Genomic DNA, 17963 nt, shown 5'->3' on the forward strand with positions numbered 1-17963 from the left:
CCTGGTTTTTCCGACCATGTGTACTAATTAAAAGCTGGGCAAATTCGTAACCTAAAAATACCAAGGCTGCCTGCCGTAGCATTTTGGCCATATATCTCGCGGAGTCCAAGGAGGCGGAGCGTTTTCCACGTTCCATGTTCCAGTTGCAACCACCGCCCACCGCCCGCCGCCCACCTGGAAAGAGCAGTGCCGCCCGCGAATATGCAACCGTCTCACTTGCACCGCAGGAGAAAAACCCGTTTTCCACGGCACATGCGCAACTTTCGAACCCCCGCTCTGGCTGGCGCTCTGCGCCGCTCTCTCTCTCTCTCTCTCTCTCTCTGTTTTGCAACCGAGTGCGGCGCTTTTGGCCAAAAGCGAACATGCAACACACAACTAGTATGCGCTCGAACTCGGTAATGCGCACATCATGGGCGAGAGTGGGCGCGCAAGGCCGAACGAACAAACAGGTTGTGTGCCACTGGGCGGTGGGTGGTGGGCGGCATTTGGAGGTGGAGGTGGAGGTATTAGCTGTAGGTGGGTGCGTTTGTGGCAAATATCCGAAAGTTGTGAATAACCCAAAAGTGCGTGCCCCTGATTGGGCCAAGGTGGGGAGCACCATATCAGCCAGATCAACGATTCCACACGGCGTAAACAAACACAAACACACAAAGTTTACTGTCACGTGCTTGTCAACAACGTCTTGGCGTTTTATAACGCAACGCCCTGACCCCGGACACGATGAAGCTTTACAAGTGACCCCCGGTTCCTCGTGGACTTTGCACCCAACGGCAACGGCAACGGCAACTACTACCGCCACTAACTGGGCTGAATTGAACCCAGGTCCCACAGCGCTACCATGTGAGTATTGTTTACTACAATTGCGTGATACGTTCGGTATAAGAAAGTAAAACTATCAAGGTGGTAAAGTTTAACTAGAAGATTTTATTTATACAGTAAATCTTTAAATATTTATAACACAACATTGTAGTCTAGTGAAGGTATTACATGTTATTATGATATCTAGATCAAAAAGCAGACACCTAATATTCTCTAAGGTTTTAAAGCCACCTTCTGAATTTATTTATAAAAACTTAACTTATCATATTGATAGTACTAGAATTATTATGGAACTTTAATATAGATTGTGATATTTAATTATATCTAGCCAGTTCATGACTAGATAAAATTCAGATATCAGATAAATCAGATAAAGCGCTACCAGATATATGAGTGGCTATAATTACGCTGATCAATTGATTGGCGAGTTGGTTAAGGTGGCAAAACTATAATTTTGCAAGATTTTTTCTTATAAAAATATGTATAATTTAAAAAAATTTATAAATACAGATACTTCGAAATCAATAAGGCTTAATTAATAACTCAAAACAACATGTGTCATAGATTTCTTATACGTATATAGTTGTCTTTATTCATATTTCGCTATTTAACTGAACTGAAATATTTAAGTATTTATTTAAAGTAAAACTATTGAAAGGGAGGTTTTCTTAGCCAGAGCAATTCTGCATCTAAAAACGTAAGATTTTGGTAGCCAAAACTCCTGAATCCTTTCAATCCAAGGGCTGGACCATGTTTTCATTAATTTCGCCGCGGCGCGCAAAGAAATGACTTGCGAAATGCAATGCGTTTAAAAAATGCCCGGTGGCAGCGCGAAAGAGTTTTCTCCTGGGCTTGTTATTTATGTTTTTTATTCGTATGATGAAAAGCCACGCAACTATGTATAGTAGTACGTCGCGTGTCTGCGACCATAAACAGAAATTGTTTCGCAAAACGCCTCCGTCGCTTTTGCGGGCACCACATCGCCGCATCGACATTGCAAAATAAACCTGCAAAGCGAGAGAAACAAAAAATTATCATGGGCTAAATAATCGTATTCATAAATATGCTTTTCCATTTTCCCCATACCAAAACGTACAGTATGTATATGTATGTATGTACCATACTCCCTTTGGCCTAGGCAGCTATTCATCAGCGCATCATGTTTAAGCCTTCGTGGCGTCGATGATACCAACCGATAAGAGGCCAATTTCGCAATTGCGGCGCTGGAATTTTTAATTAGTTGAAGAAAGCAGCCGCAGCCGGCTGTTTTAGCTGTTTTAGGCCAGTTTGGCCTCGCTCTTGTTATGGCCAAAAGGCGGAGAACCAGTCGAGAACCAAGTTATATGTATGTATATCCTACGAGGCGCACACGAAACGCAGGCCAAATTTGCATAGCACTTTTGTTTCACTTTGATGGTCCGAGGACGGTCATCGTAAAGTGTATTAAACTAAAGTATGTGTTAAGTGCACATGTCACAGGTCAAATTCACTAGTGTTATGATTTATCGGTTTTTGAATTTTCGAGGGGTTCTGAAATTAAAACGTTTAGGTTGGGGTTGAAAACTTAAAAGAAAATACTAGGGAGTATATATAATCTGTACTAGTTACTTATTACTCTATTAATTTACTCAATTTAATTTAGGACCATAGCAGCATATTCTTAAAAAATCTGAAAGCGCAAAATTGTAACTAAATATAATGAATTCGAATAACTTATTATTATTAATTCAACTTTCCAAATGTAATTGCGATAATGTATAAAATATACCTATTAATTTAAGCTCATTAAGTTTAATTGGAATAATTAGATTAAAGAATTTTTTTCATGAATCTCCGCATTTGCATTATTTTCGACTCGAGAAATATAATTAGAGTCGAAAAAGGCGAACATGCAACAATTATATTTAAATCTACTCACTCTTTTCCGCTAAAACCATGCATACTACAGCTAGTACAGCCAACTTAATTAACAGTTTTGTTTAGTCTTTGTGTCCAAAAGTATTTTGTTTCCGATCGCGAATAAGTATGAGTACGAATTGTTCGTGCTCATACACTCGTAACTAACCGACTGGCTAGACTTTTTGTGTGTGCGGTTTGGAAAAATTGGCGGTCGCCAGCGGAGTATGGAATAATTAAAAACAATTCAATTCGCAATTTGCACCATAATAAAATGAATTACATATTCATTTATGCAGAATATAACCGCTAAACTGCAACTGCAACAGCAACACCGTAGAAATGAGACGGCCACTTGGCCACATCCACATCCACATCCACATGCAACCGGATTGCACTTGGGTGCAGTGGAGCAAGAAGTTGGACCTACACGAAGGGTCGTTGCTATCGTGGCTTTGGTCTGTGGGAATTGCCATACCTTATGTATACCTTAGGCACTCGATTGATTGCTCCAGAAATGGGTAATACATTTTGGGCATCGACAGTGCCAGCAAAATATAGTTAAGTTTAATTCCTAAACACTCGCTTGACACGCTCGTGGTGCAAAAATTCCCGGGTTTTGGGTCAATTTCTACATTTCGGTGCAAACGTGAATATTCATCGTGCCTAGGAACGTCTAGGAACGAGTCTACTTTGTTCGCATGCAACTATGTATTTCTCGCGTTCGACTAAATTAGAATTTGTTTCATTTGATGGTAGACTGAATTCAACGCCTCTGCCTACCAGCCAACCAGCCATTCACCCATATGAGTGCGATATGAATACTTATATGAATACTTTATTTCGATGCAGAGCAGCGCTGCACGCACATTTCTTCGGGTAGCCTTGTTAAGTGTGTAAATTATTGCGAAATATTGCTAATTTTCTTTTCTAAACAAACATATTTTATTAATGCTTTCATCCCATTCTCACCATAAAAAGTGGAATTTGTTTTTGAATGAGAATAGAGGCAACGTAAAATCACTGGTTTTGCTTATTGTTATAATTACATCTGTGATTAATATGTTATGCTCCTAATTCGCAACTAGAAAACGCCTTCACTACTTTGCAATGAATAGTAAATTTAGCTAGTATCCATACAAAAGATTTATTTGTTTTCGCGAACAATAAATTAATATGACTGACTGCTTTGGGACACATTTTTATCAGATCATTTCCGAACTTTTAACTACTCATAAATCTAGAATTGTTGAGTGGACCAGCTGAGACTGGGCAGTAAAATCGTCCAGCTATGAAAAGACCAACAACTAGCGGACGGGGAAACGAACGGGTTTGGTTTATGGCTTTTAGGGGTCGCATTTAGCGGGAGCCACTTGTACAGTGAGTGTTTAGCGTTCGTGCTGGCGATTAAGCTGTTCATTCGCTTGGCACGCTTTGTTTGGCAACCCCTTTGGCTGTCATTAAAAAATACCAGCCTCCAATTGCAGGAAGTAGTGAAATTTTTTCGACACAAATTCTTATATAATGTCTTTATTATCATCCCTAGACGTTGAACTTCATAGGGGTGATAGTTCTTAAGTAGAAATGACATTTTACTTCAAAGTATAACTTCCTTGCATCTACATTTTAAAACCCAAAAATTAGATTTAAAACATATATCCTAATGGTTAAAAAGGTAAAGATGCATATGTGATTATGAATGTAAGTGAATGAATAATAACTGGAAATTAGTTGACAATATTATTTTCCTAAAAAATAATAAGTTTAACTTGGATTTGAGTGCTAGTTTCTGACCTATGTACTCATCAATTTAAGTTCAAATTGAATTGCAAGTTTCATTACCGGAAAGTGATTGTTTAAATTCCTTAAATTTCCTGCTTTAAAATGTCGATTATTTGCGAATATTCCGTTTAACACCCCGATGGCTGATGTCTGCATGATGTCCATGGAGCAGGTGGACTGGGTGAAGTGGAGATTTGGGATGTGGATCCGCAAAGGTCTGCTGCCTGTGGATGAGGTACGGTAGAGTTTGTAAAAAAATGTGAGTGCTTTCATTGATGTTGGTTTATCGGAGGTGGCATTCCCCGGCTTTTTACATTGTATCCTGCCCATGAAGTCCAACCTTTTATTTAAATGTTAACAATAAAAATGAATTTGCATTTATTGATTTTCGGCCAGGAGTGTTGAGCTGTGGAGGTGACACTTTAAAAAGGGGTCATATCCATATCCACATGGTGAATCAGTTGCCTGGCTTTCACTTTGATTTTTTCACCTCAGCGTGGAGCGAAGTAGATGGCATTTTTTGCGAATAGACCGGACCAGCTTTAATAAGCCAGTTAGATACACCATTATTGTCTTCAAGTTGGCCAAAATGAAGGGGGGCACACACATACGTTACAAAATGAGAGAGCAGGAGCCGTAGATCCTGCAGTAGCCGTTTGTTAAGCCTTTGTCTAGCAGCCATTTTAAGTGCCATAAAAAACTCGAAAAGTTGTAGGAACAATGTAGACAGCGTGTTTTCATTTTATGCGAATTAAGCTGCCACTTGAACAACTTTCCTTCCACCAGCGACTCGACTCCACTGGACCGCCGAGACCGACAACGACAACAACAATGCCAAACGACAACGCCAAACGAGAACGACAACGAGAACGAGAACGTCGACGACGACGACGACGTCACTGACAACGTGCAACGGTGGAAGTCCAAGAACAACACACAGGAGGCACATCCACATGAGTGTTAGTCACACATGATTGTTCATATGTGGATGGTTTAAGGATATGTTGATATAAGGAGTACGGATTTTTAATGAATTAAGGACAATGGTATCCATTTATTTTAATATATATTAAATTATTGTGAGGTACTTAATGTAAACGTAAGACACGTATCTTACAAGTGGTCCTGAACTTTACGAAAATTAGCTCTAAAACTATACTTTAAAGAATAGTTCATATTATATTATATTAGCTTACAATTGTATAATTTTTAAAATCCTTATTATTTTTAAACAAAACTTTAAGGAACTTATAGGATATTATGCTGCACTTTCATCCCTGAATGAACATAAATATTCTACTCTTACGATCATGCCGAATTTCGCTAAAATCGAAAAAACTTTGCAGCATACTTTTAGGACGATGCCAGGACACGGCCTGCCGGCATTTCCAACAGGGCACGAAGGACATCCCCATCGCCATCCCCGTGCACATCCACATCCTCGCCTACATCGAATGAGAGCGCCCACAAGGGATACAGTTGTTAACGTGGCCAAGGAGCAGCGACTATGGCGGGGACAAAAACACAAACATGGTTGCCGCAGGACGCTTGCAGTTGAAGGAGCAGAGCACTTTATGTGCATATAATGTCCGCTCTCACCCAGAGCACACACCCACACTCGCACACACCCACACTCACCCACACACACGCGCAGAGGCAGGACTCTTTGAGCACGGTGTCGGCCAAGTTGCGGGGAATTGTTAATATTGTCTGGGCCTGTAAGCAGCATTTACATGCTGGCCGACACCACGTACTACATACGTCCTGGCTGATGGACGGTCTCCGGGATACGGAATCCTTTCCGTGCGGATGATGCCCCGGCTTTAAGTAGGCCCGCCTGGTAGCAGACATTGTTTTAAAAATATGTACATCCTTGCATTTTGCAGATGTTGAATTAACCGACGATGCCCGACAGTTTTCATTAGAAAATGGAGGATGGACAAAGTGCCGGAGTTGCCGGGTGAGTATTTGCCCATGTGGGAAGCATAGACCCTGATTACATAGCCTGGGTTTCTTTTACATTAATAAGGGGAACTAAAAGTTAGGGATGTGGATGTGGGCTCCGAAAGTTGGGCTCCGAATGTTGGGCTCCGAAAGTTGGGCTCTTTTTAAAGTAATTAGAAAAGGATTTTTTTTAAAGACTGGAGCATTAACTATTGAAGTAACAAATTCAAAGCAGATGCTTTATGCAGATACAATAGTTTAGAAATCAAATGAATAGCTTCTAATAATCCCGTCAAGTTAATGGTCTAAAATCTCAGGCTTGAAGTGCTCATTTGAATCCACTTTAAAGGATAACTCCTTCGATATATTCCAAGGCAGGCGACTCCACACTCCAGTAATCGATTGGACACGGCTTGCCAGCCGGAGGATTTCGTCCTCGAATAAAAAATAATGATGCGAGAGTAAATGAGATGCTATTCAATTCAAATGGCGTGGGTTGCATGTGAAATGGCACGCACATGCGAAGGTGCGCCCCATACCTGTAATACCCCTTATTCCATATCCACATCCAGATCCAAATCCATATCTATGTGGATACGGTTGGGCATTAGTGAGTGTGTGTACATTGATGCATGGTGTATGTATATAGGAGGAGTGTGGTATTCCCGATTCCAGAAAGTGACACACATGGATAGCTCGCTCATTTACCGCCTACTGTCGCCGCTGGCTGCCGGGAGTCATTCGTCAGTCAATCCGTCGCTGCTCGCTGGATTCCCGTAACCCCATCCCACGTCCCGGTACCGCTCCACTCCGTCCGGATGGGTATGTGCGCAAAACCAGCGCACATTCGTCAGAATTTGCATTTCAATTCGAATGTCAGGATGACGGAGCGTCGAATTTGGGTGGCGTTGCCATCGGAATGAAAATAAATCACGCTGCTTTACCGCATAGGCAACTGGGGAGATGGGAGATGGCAGATGGTAGGTGGGCTACATGGTATATATGTGGAGATGGATGCTGGATTCTGCGGAATGGGAACGCACCACAAGAGCAAAACAGAGCCACCATTAAACCAAAACAGAGCCTGGGGCGTTCGTTTTGGGGGTGGAACTCATTTATTCGCATTTTTTCCCCCGGCTTTTTTGCTGCTCTTTTTGCAAATGCGAAAATGAATGTGGAAACTTTTCCGCCATCATTTTGAGTGATGTCAATTAGATTGATTTGATCAGCGAAAATATGTGATTTATCAGACAGCAACAGCGGCTGGGCGGCCCCAGGACATTCGTCTCATCGCCCCCAAAATCTGCAAATCTCTATTCCTGGTGGCCAAATCCGGACCACGGTGCGTATGAATATCTAATGCGGCAACACACGTACGCAATCCGCTTCATCACTTGTTCGTCCGTTCGTTCATCTACTTCATCAATCAGTCATCTAACTAGTTCTGGCATCCTGCTCCATTTAGTCGGGATTTAGTTGGCCACAAGGGGTCTTTAAGGGAAGGTATTTGTGTAAACTCATCTGTATTTAAAGATTTTCATGGTCATTTATTTCATTCAATCTTGGCTGTTTTCATGAATCTTTGTGAATTTAAGAACTTTAAGTTCGTTTTGTTCAAGGAATGTGACTGTTTTGAAATTAGATTATGGCTCATATTCTATTGGATTACTTAGATACGCTTAAACAATATATTTTCTTTTCAGTTTCATTTTAGCATGAGACTTTGTAAAACTATTACATTTTCTTAACTCGCTATTTCAATCAATCACTCGCTATTTTTAATAAATTTTGAGAAGTTTCAAAACTATTCTTCCTTTCTTATCTACAATCCAAGCCTCCTTAAGAAACATCTTTAAAGTATAAGTTTGCAAATGTTTATATCGATAGAGTTAACTTTTACTTAGCTCGTTTAACCACAATAACTCTTCGATTTTGGATTTTACCCCCAAAAAAAACCTCAAAATTAGCTGGGCTAACCCCACATCAATCGAAATAACTCGTGTAGTCGCCGGTGTTGCAAGTTATAACGACCATAATGAGGGATATTTGATTAGCCGCTTTCCACGCGCTGTGGCAATATGGTATAATATAATAACGTATCCGGCTGGCGAATCACTGGGGCACACACACACACAAGCGGCACGTTACTTGCAACGCCTACGATATTAATAAACCATTGGGCGAAGCACTTGCGGCGCCGCACAAAGCAAATAAAATAAATCAAATCGGAGCAAAGAAAGCAGGCAAATCGCAATCGGGGGGAAAAACAAAGGGGAGGAGTCCCCCAGTTTTATTTGCTTTTTTCTATTTAGGCAGCCAAAATTTATGCGCGCTCTTTGCCCGGCCGCTCCCACGCAATGATTCCAAGTTTTCCGGGGGATCGGAAAACGGAAGACGGGGGATTGGGGATCTAGAGCTGGTCCTGCGGTTTTTGGGCTCTGCCTATATTTTTTTCGAGGGGTGGCTACATGTGTCAATAACTCATTTTCAAATGGGAATAACATCGAATAAAATTCGCGCTTCCACTGGGCTCCTTCTTTTCTTTCTTTTATATTCCAACTGCCACCGTGTGGCATGTGTGTGTGTGTCAACCCATTTATTCTTGTGTGTGGGCCGTGGTTTGGGCCACGGCCCCTTTGACTGATGAAATATCGTGACAAGCAGTATAAAAGCTATTAAAGTCGAGTGTAGATGGCGCTACTTGAATTTGTCAAAATGTCTTTTTACGCGCAGCCGGCGCACACAAATCCAATACAACACGCCTATGGAAAAAGTCGCCCCGGCAGCCGCGAAAACCCAATGCCGAATGCCTCCCACCCAAAAGTGGAACCACCCACCACCCACTCAAACACATACGTCATGGGAACGGGTGAAACTTTGATTGATGCCGTTGTGTCACGCAGGCGCGCATGTGGCTAATGGGCGGTCGCCGGCCCTAAAAAACATTCGATTTTTTTGTGGGGGAAGGGGCATGGGGTAAGGGATGAGGGGATACGGGTTGGGGGAAGAGCCTGCAAATCAATTGAGTGATGTTGCCAATTTGGGCATGGCTCGTTTGGGCCACAGATTCGGTGAGCTATCTTAATCGAGACCAAGTTGTGGGTTTTAATGCAGTTGCAAACGCCAGAATGAGTTAGCTTGGTCAGCTTGAAGGAAGTGCACTGAAAGAAAATACTAACTATGAAGTACAACAGAGAAAATACTATATAAATAAAGTTTAATTGTATATGAAATGTGAATATATTGGGTTTATATGGAATTTTATGGATGATATTAAGAGTAAGGGAATGTTGTCTCACTAAGGTTAGATATCGTGTCAAGAAAGATATTTAATAAATTAAGCTTGATAGTAAATGGTTCGGGCAAGTAATAGAATAGAAAAATATTCATTTACTAATTATAAATTTGAGTGAAATATACCTTTACTTGAACTTAGTTCTGATCTTAGTTCTTTTCATCTGAGATCCTTAAAGTTGAATGAATAAGTAAACTATAGATTTTCGCCAAGTGTAGTGCCCCGCTGTTGTGCAAGTGGCGTCCACAAATAAACGCGCGCCCCAAATGCATCAAAGTAACGAGCTCAAGCTGCGAAGAGCAGCTTGTCCTGGTCGAAAGGAGAGCGGGAGTATCCACATTCACATCCACATCCACATCCTCATCCAGTCAAATGCCCTACAAGCGACTGGCGCCTGCAGTTGTGATATATGAAATTAACTTAATAAAGCAGTGAAATATCGCCGGTGAATGTAACGCGATTCGCAAGAGGCGATCAGCGGGCGCTAGGCGACTTGCTGCGCCTCCATAAATTGTGGCGCTTTGGGGGTCATCCAGCTGCAGCGACTGCGACTGAGAGATGTGGCATGCCGCAACACCTGAGGTGTCCACTGGCTTATATTAGTCACATATCGTGTGGGGAGTTTGCAATGCAACAATGAACGCGAGATGCTAATTAGAGAGATTCTTAAACGAATGGTTTGACTAAAGAACAGATTAGCTTAAAAAACTAGACAAGTCTTGTATTTGCATTATTTATGCCTTAAAATCTTTTGAAGTTAAAGTATGTTTCTTAAGATCTTTATGCGTAAATTCCTCAAACACTTTAAAGTTAAAGCTTCATAGAGCAGTTCTTAACCCTTTTTGATTACAATTTTTAGCTGTCTTCATTCGAAATTCCTTCGGGAGTTAAAGCTGTCGAATTGCATTCGAAGGATCCCGAAAACTCGATTGTGGGGGCTTCTATGGTCACCACAAGAGTGTGTGCTCCCTATGATGGCGATGGTGATGGTGGTGATGATGATGATGATGATGATGGCATTGTGCGCCATTGTTCACTGGAGCCCCATTGTCTGAGCTAAATTAAGCAAACTTTGCATGGGTGCCGTGCATAGTTTCGTCCCAAATCAATTCACCCGGAGTCGACGACTCTCTGCCCACCTTATCGCCGTGCTCCACTCCGTGCTCATCCCGCCCTGCTCCGAAAATAGCAGAAGGATATTCCCCAAAAACTCCCACCAGATAGCACACCCTTACGGCCTTAACTTTTCACTGGGCCATAAGCCGTTCGCACCGAGCAGAACGCAATAAATTACGTTAAAGACGCCAGACCCAGACCCAGACCCAAATCCACATCCAGATCCAGAAATTTGCATTCCACATTCGAGTAGTAGTGGGTGGGTAGTAGCCACCCCTTCGGAAAACCGGCACACGCATCATCATAATTAATAAGAGACAATTTGACAATGGCCCTTTAGCGTTAACAGCGATATTACTTTCAGCAGCGAAGTGAGCAGCCGCCGGAAAGCACGCACACACACCCAAATACACACACACACACTCACCATCACCGGATGGAACACACCCCCTTGCCATTTTGCGCCAAATTAAATTCAACCTCAATTGAGGGGTTAATTTCTATCACCAGGCAAACAAAAACCAAAACAAAAACAAAAACGCCCAGCCTGCAGACGCTACGTGGGGTGGTCCTTGAAAAAAGGGGGGAGTTGATGGGCGGCTGGGCGGTTAGGGGGATGTTTGGGTGGTTTCCTAGATCGCCCCATTATCTGCATCGAGTTCCACATAGAAAATCATTACGGCATTCGCACCATGAGACGTATTCAATTTGAGTGTCGTTGAGCTCTTTATTACGTTAGTGTGAAAGTCGCGTGCACCGAAAGCCTGTTTGTGCACTGAGAGAAATGTTAGTGGGACTTAAAAAGAGGACATATTTAAAATTGATATAAATACATACAATCCTTTAAAAAGTCCCAATAGGTATATATTTCTGAGATAATTCTTAAGCAAAGTTCTTGATTCGGTTTATAAATTATAAATTATGTTATAAATATATCTGCATATATCTGCCAATACAATTTTTTAGTCATGGTTAAATTTTTTATAATATTTTTATAAGTTCTTTAGGCATTACTTTATTGTAAAATTTCTTACATACATGAAAGGAAATGAAGTCATATAAAATGCATCTAAATTCAATATTATGTATAATGCATACTTGTGATTTTGTGCCGTGTATCGTCCTGTGGCATCGCATCCCCGGGCATCACCGCCTGCCCCGCCCCCTCGTCGCCTTTGGCATTCATTCACGGTGCGTAAGTCAAAGCAACAACAATAACAAAGCCGGGGCGTCTGGTGGAGGAAGTGGAAGTAAATTGAAAGCATGCTGCGCGGCCAAAAGCGGCCACTGCTGCCACTTCTGCCACTCCCCATCCTGTGCCTCATCCACTGGCACTGCCACTTCTCCCATGACCCTAACCCTTCAATTCAGTGCCACGAAATCCATTAGCAGGCAGCGTGCGGCGAGGAGAAAAAGCCAAGAGGCAAGAGCCCAGAGCTGAGCATCGGCAAACGGTGACCATGAGGCTTTTATGCACGGAGCGTCCTGGCTCGCTTTCGGTTAACCATGGGCATGCCACTCCATGCCACCTCCATGCCCGTCCACTCCCTGGCTTTCAATCTCGACGAGACTCATAAACATATGCGCCTCACGTCGTTTGGCGTGAATTTAATGTGGCGGCGACGGTGGAGTAGACGACACCCCACAGCCGAAGGACCCCCACCAACCGGCTTCATAGTCGACAGACGGTTAGCCGTTCTTTGATGAGGTTACTGACTTTGGCGAATTAACTCCCACTGTAGCCGAAGCTATACACAGCCAGTTCCTGGGGTCGCTGGCGAACCGGAAACCACTGCATTTTGTTGGCCCAAAACCGGGGTGGCACGCTTCAACGCCTCGGAAAATCTCAGGGGACACTTTAGCAGTACAATGCAGCATTTAGATAAACCGAGACTTTAGAGCCCTTTCGATTTGGCCGGAATAAATGCTGAAATGCTGAAACGCTGCGGATGTGAGACTGGGCAGATGGAAATCAATCCTTCTTCGCGGGGGTGCGTCCTTGTAGCCAGGATTAGTTAAATAGCACTTCAAGGGGAGTTTGTCTTCCACATTTAATTGAAATTAATAGATGCTGCAATGATGCTGAGAGAAGGGAAAACACAATTAGGAAGTGTATTAATGGCTGAATGGATTTTATACCATTCATATAAACTTGTACAGGAAGAAGCTAATGAAACTAACACATATGATATAATATGCATACTGTAGTAAAAATAAGGTTTATATCTTCTAGAACTTATGAATTTAACACCTTAAACATTTGAAAAGTTATATCCTTAATTCGGAATGTGAGTATAATCTCTTCAAAGTGTCAGTCCTTATGAATCCTATGAATACACATCATAAATACTATATATTCATATATACTATATCACTGCACCTCCAATCGAATTAATCAGTATAATGCCCCTCACTGCCGCAGGAGTAACTTAGTCAGCATATGCCACTAAGCGTGCTGTTCCTTTGGCCACATTTCACCGGATTCCGGCCCGCCGATCTAATCAAACAATCAAACAGAAATAATCGGGCATATCAAAGACCCACTACAAGTGCCCCGAAATCCAATTGGGACGACTGGCTGCCATAAATTTTATTTATTTATGTGTGCACCGTTTTGTTTTCCGCTCTGTTTTCTGCCCTGCGAATGAACTTGGGTATGGGAATGGGAACGGGTAGTATCGTATAGTATATCGGGTCGAAAATCGACCATGAATATCAATGGGGGAATTGTGCGTCATCGGCACGCGCCGCTTCATGCGATACTTGCCTCCAATCTTGGCCCAAACGCTCGTCCTTCGGTGGGAAAAAGGGGGTGGGATTTTGGGCTTTTTTTCCCCGTTTTGGGTGGGCCATTGATATTGTTTTTATCAGGCAGGCGAGGGACTGAAGACCTGGCCGCGGGCCTTAAGCACTTGTGCTCCTGATGCGTATTTAATTTTATTTTATTTGGGATTTCTCTTCCACCGAAGGGGAAGTAAATCACGGCAGTCTTGGTATTTTCACCAAATTCGGGATGGTCCCCTTTCTTGGGGTGGTCGCTCCGGATGGACCAGGATACCCTGATATATCGATACTATAAACATATGTGTGCAGATGTGTGTTTTTTGCCGGCTTACACTTGTCTCGCATCGAAGAAAATCGACTGCGAAAATGTGACATCGAGTGCTGAGTGTTGATTGTTCGTCATTGGCACACAAGATAAATGAATGAATGAATGAATGAGCGAGTGAATGAATGAGCGAGTGAATGAATGAGTGAGTGAGTATCTACCCTGGGTAGCAGCTGAAGCTTTCGTATTAAATTCATGAAAGTTAAGTGCTTGGTAATTGATGTTATAAAATATTTATGACAGACAGCCCAACATCAGGCAGTTCCCGTTAGCAGTTAGCAGTAACTGAACAGGTAAACGAGTAAGAGTTTGTGCCTTTTTAAGTCCTTCAGACTGATGGCCAAAGTTAGATTTGGCTCTAATTGACATTAATTATTTAAAAGGACGTCGTGCGAATCCTTCGACCTAAGTGCCGCTCTTTGCCCTGCGGTAAAGCAGTGAGTCTCTAAAAAGCCAGCTATAAATAAGTTGAGCAATTGGAAAAACTCTGCCGTGCTACGTATAAAAAGTTGATAGTGCTATGGGAATTCAAACCAACTAACTATTCAGTACACTAACAGAATGGGAAACGTTCCAGAACATTGGGAGGATATGTATCCCAACTAGCATCCCAAGAAGATTATATCATTTACATATCTCCAAATATAATTCAAATAATGTTTTAATCTGATTTTTAAACTAAGTGTAAAGGTGTAAAGCTAAATATAAAGCTATATTCAGCCAATCTAAGAATCAAACTTTCATGATTTCTATTTCAGTTCTACAAATTCCAGTGCACTCCATTCATTTCGACACCCTGTCCAGACGAAACTCTGGATTTTGGCTTGGCCCACTTGACCGGGCAAAAACAGTGGACCAACTGATAATGATGCTGTTGGCGACTTTGTGTTTGCTCATGCCGGTAGCCTTGTGCCCAGGTCCTTGGTCCTTGGTCCTCAGTCCTTGGTCCATGCAGGGGCTGGCTTTGATGTTTCGCCAGGATGATGAATTATATTTGACATCTATGTGCTTGGGCGGCGGTCCTCCTTCTCCTCCTCCGTCGGTGCTAACATGTGTGTACCCTGCCACATTTGATGCCACTCAAACTACAAAGGTAGGGGAGCAAATACATACGTGTGCATGCGCACCAAAAAACCACCCAGCTATCCATGCACCCACCCACACTCGCGTCTGATGAGAGCCGCACTTGGATATGTTTATTTTACTGTCAAAACATTAAAGTAAACTCCCGGCGATGCCGCCGCACGGGGTTGATTGTTATCAGGGGGCGGTGTCGACAGCGTTGTACCTATGCGAGGGTGGAAAACCGATGGAAGGACCACGCCGGGTACTTCGTCCTCTTGGCCACCTTCGGTTTGACTCCGTAGACAAGTCTATTTGCATATGTTGACGGCATACTCTAACCAGATCCTGGTGGATTTCCTGCTTAACGGCCGTGGCCATCACAACAACCATCCCTGCGCACAGGACCTTCACACATGCGGCCGTGTGGCATGCCTTTTTGACAACTCATAACAATCACTCATCATAAACAAAGTCGGTTTTTATGCGAGAAGATCGTGTGAAAAAAGAAAAGCGAGCTATGTAATAGATGTGGACTGGTACAAATTGCAGGTGTAGTTGCTTCATCTTTGCTTGAGGGAAATCCCTTTGGCTCAGAAGTTAACGACTTGCCAATTAGTTAATTAGCGAACTCCTGCTGCGTCCTTCGATGTCTTATCCTCTCGTTTCCTTTGGCTAGTCACTCATTTATCTATGCAGGCAGCCCTTTGCGGTCAATTAAAACAATCCGCAAAATAATTGCCAAGAAATTTATTCGCTTCATTAACTTGTTCGCTGCGAAGACAGGCGAGTTAGCCACGAAGTCAGCCATGAAATTAAGTGAAATAATTAAATCTCAATCGGCATCTATTAGATTTGTGTAGCCTTTGGCTTTGGCATTGGCTTTTGGCCACGTCCCTTGTCAGCAGTCGAGGGATGAACACACAAATAAATTTTGGCAGGACGTCTGGGCTAATCTTCACCCAGCAAGGGGTTACCATTTGCCCTTTTGCGATGGGGTTGAATGAGACCATTGCCGAGCGATTCATTCCCCGCGATTCTCGAAAGTGCAACAATCGCTGGGGGTTTTCGCTTTTTCGGACTGACACAACGACCATTTATCACCCACGCAGCATCTTTCATAATCAGGCTGGTCGGCTGGCAAAATGCAAATGACTCAGTCTGTGACTGTGGTGGAGCTGCATATAAAGGACCCGGCCGCGGCTTTTAATTTACAACGTCCTACGTTCTGCGTCCTACGTTCTACAGTCCCCCAGTCCTTCGTCCATGTATCTGTATCTGTATCTACATATACGTGCAGTGGGGCTTTCAGCTCTCAGCTCTGAGCCACAGCCGCCATCTTCGCCACAATGCCAGACAAAAGGTCGACACGTTCCCATTCCGACCGACTTAATTAATTTATGCACTCATGGTCGGTCGCCAATGCATCGGGGTCTCTCGGGGATCGGGCATCGGGCATCGGGCAACGGGCAACGGGCACCGGGCACCGGGGATTGGGAAATGGGTTTGGGATGGCCAGTTTAGTCGGTCTTCAACCAAAAGGTGGACATCATTTCTCGGTGCCTCTTCGCTTCTTGAAAACCCGCCTAATTTTAAAATTAATGAGCGGCATCTTGATGGCCGATGGCAGCGATAAGCCCCATGATTTTGACCGTTCCAGAGATCCAGAGAGCCCACGTCCCTGCCGCTCGGATCACAGCTTAAGTAAATCACGTGTTTATTGGCACTTCACTTACGACACCGTCACCGGGCCAAAGAATATATATATATATGTATATATATAGGGTCCCAGTTTCAAAAACCCCGAACCAAAACGAAAACGAAAACCAAAATGGCATCACTCCATAGGCCCTGCACTCTATATTGGCCCGGTCCGATCGGCTGGCATCGAGGGAGAACCGAACTGAGCCAACCGACTGACCAACGTCATTAATTAGCTGGCCGTGAAGTGTGGGGAACGAATGGAAAGCGACGTGTTTATTTGCTTTGTATGCCCGTTCAACAGCCCAAATGTATTGGGGCTTCATTTAGAAGTTCTTTTGTTTTCAAATATTTTGCCGCTCGATACAGTGGGGCCTCGCATATGAGAAACATTGTTCAGTTTCCAGAAAACTTTTCTAAATCATCACCGGGTATCATTAAATCATTGCGCCTTAATTGGTTCATTACAACTAATGTAAGCTGTACTCTTTCGACTAAAAAAGTGCCATTAAAATATTTTATTTGATTGGATTAATTATTCAGAATGGTATAAAATGAATTAAATGAAATTATTTGCATTACTATTTTAAATTTAAATACTTTACATATTTTACTAATTATTTATACGACCATCTTATCAAGACATCACTGTACGCAGCTCGTTGTGTCATTTATTTTGTTTGACCGGAAACTCTTTATCTTACGGTTAATCTTCTTGATATTTCAGATGTGGAAAGCCCAAATGCCGATGCATTCTCGATTCGTGGCATTAAGACAAAAGTAAACTTGATTTTGGTATGAAATTGATTCATTCATTTTCGATCCATTGAGTCAGATTCTTATCCGATGGATGAGCCGGGCAGCATCACCACTTCCAACTGTGTGCACATCCAACAGGTAGTCGAACCAGACAAGCTGTCTCCACTTGCAGTGGAGTCTCGTTTCCATCCTCTTCGCCCTTTTCAATCGCAAGTATACGTGTATTTTGAATAAAGGTAAACATGCAAACTAATAATTAAAGATTTCTAATTATTTTATAGCTAATGATTGACTGGGCAGTCAACGAGAGCCGTGAATCCTTTGATGGCAGGATATCGTCATTTAGCTTCGGAAAAAAAATTTCTTGGATAAATTTCGATGTTTGTATATTGCATCAATTTAAAATTCTATGCACTTTCATTACAAATTTATAATTTTTAGATTTCCCAGGACCATTATATCAGCTAGAGAAGATGGTTT

General features: G+C 42.6%; 1 pseudogene; it reads left to right on the top strand.

Annotated features, from left to right (window-relative positions):
• The first annotated feature begins 369 nt into the window (after positions 1 to 369).
• On the top strand, positions 370 to 17445 carry LOC6737850 (annotated as a pseudogene).
• Positions 17446 to 17963: the final 518 nt, after the last annotated feature.

Source organism: Drosophila simulans, chromosome 3L (assembly GCF_016746395.2).
Source record: "Drosophila simulans strain w501 chromosome 3L, Prin_Dsim_3.1, whole genome shotgun sequence".
Lineage (NCBI taxonomy): Eukaryota > Metazoa > Arthropoda > Insecta > Diptera > Drosophilidae > Drosophila > Drosophila simulans.